This window comes from Octopus bimaculoides, chromosome 5 (genome assembly GCF_001194135.2).
Source record: "Octopus bimaculoides isolate UCB-OBI-ISO-001 chromosome 5, ASM119413v2, whole genome shotgun sequence".
In the NCBI taxonomy this organism is placed as follows: domain Eukaryota; kingdom Metazoa; phylum Mollusca; class Cephalopoda; order Octopoda; family Octopodidae; genus Octopus; species Octopus bimaculoides.
Window position 1 is genome coordinate 1512675 of NC_068985.1, and position 2158 is coordinate 1514832.

Here is a 2158-nt window from a genome sequence, read left to right on the forward strand (position 1 = left end):
TAATTAAATTTCCATTGATGCTTATGTGTCCATCAGGCTAGTAATGCTTTGCTTATTTTCCTTTCATTTTATTTATTCTTTGAATGTCTTTGGTGAATCTTTTCTTATCACAGTGAAATGCATTATTCTCCAAGAAGAAGCATTTCTACTTTTCCAAAGCCTCTTCCCCTCGTGCATGCTTTTGCTGATATGATTTATTTAAGCTTCACTTTTGCTTCAAGAACATTTTTTGATATATCAATAGTTTTTTGCTTTTTGAGGCCTTTTTCTTTTTCCTATTAAATCCATTTTTTCCATTTCAGTTTCCCTTGATAAGTCGTCCCTTTTCTTTTACACAATTTTCTGGAATATATTTATCTTACCATTTTTTGAATGGAGTTTGGATGAACATCTGATTTTGTTAAGATCAAATCCAGGTTCCCTCAATCCTATCGCTTTTACACAACAGCCCAGTTCATTTAGTCTGATAATATTTGGGCTGTTTCCATGAACAGAATTTCATGTGGGGCCCTCACAAACATAAGAACAGCTGAAAAATGTCTCTTATAGTATTTCTTCAAGTTCAAAGGTGGGGGGAGCTGGCAGAAACGTTAGCACACTGGGCGAAATGCTTAGCAGTATTTCGTTTGTCTTTATGTTCTGAGTTCAAATTCTGCCAAGGTCGACTTTGCCTTTCAGTTTCCATCTTCTAAATCCACTCACAAGGCTTTGGTTGGCCCGAGGCTATAGTGGAAGACACTTACCAAAGGTGTCACACAGTGGGACTGAATCTGGAACCATGTGGTTTGGAACCACACAGCCACGCCTGTATCTACCTATACTCTTATCTCATTTTGCTTGTTTTTCCACTTCTTTCTCCCCATCCATTTTATAAATCCTCACATAAATTGCCCCCTGACCTTGTGATGTCCCCCTCATTTATATTCCTATGACTATTGAAAGAAATTATTATTATTGGCCTAGTGGTTAAAGTGTTGCACACACACACAATTGCGAAATTGCAGTTTCAATTTCTAGACTGGGTAGTGCATTTTGTTCTTGGGCAAAACATTTCATCTCGCGTTGTCTTGTGATCATTTCGACCCCTGACACATGGCACACTGTGCCCCTGTTCAGGCAACATCGATTTGATGGAGTGAGTGACATAGTGCGTGGCACAAGCGTTTGATCACTATAAACAAATCATTTGTTCAAGTCATTCGGCAAAATGCTGAGCAAACATACGCCATCTTCAATGGGAGAGTACCTCATCATCCTCATCATCATCTTTAGTATCATTATTATTATTATCATTATTATTCTGAAAGACTGTCGGATAGTTCTTAATTACCGGTTGTTCTTTACTTGAAAGCAGGCAATAACAAATCACCTTCTCTTGTGACTCAAAGAGACGATACTCTCCTTAGAATGCGTGATGTACCCAACAATGCTGTCTTCTGGATCATCTCGAGCCTGACAGCGACTCCAATATTCTTAATATGTTTTTCAAAGCCCTTAGAAACTGCCCCTAATGCTCCAATTATCACCGGTTTCGCCATTACTTTCCTCATGCCCATAACTTTCCTACCTCATCCCGCAGTGGCTGGTATTTCTCAATCATTTCTGTTTCCTTACATTTCACCCTTATTATTATTATTATCATCATCATAATCATCATCGTAGAAGACACTCACTCAAGGTACCATGAAGTGGGACTGAACCCAGATCCATGGAGTTGGAAAGCAAAATTCTTGTACGGCAGGCTCAAGATGGAAATCAGTAAAAAGCAGAAAACTAGTGAGATCAGTGAAAGAATGATAAATCCAGACAAAAGGATAAAGTACGAAGCCAGAAGCAGCTCCCATCTCAATACACGAAATTCATGACCAAATAGTATTACCAACAGCTGGAAGTGGTCAGTGTCCTGATCCTGCCCGGGTGGGGACTTCTCCACCCCTTTGTCAATTGGTTGCTCTAAGTTGCTTTATAAATTTTTAACTTGTCTTTATATCTTGAGCTACATTTTTGCTCCACCTACCATGTATATATCATATACATACACATATATATATGTGTGTATGTATATATATATATATATATATATATATATATATATATATAAGCAATGTTAATTCTCTAAATGAAGTATTAACAGTAACTGCACGATAAAGTGTAGTAT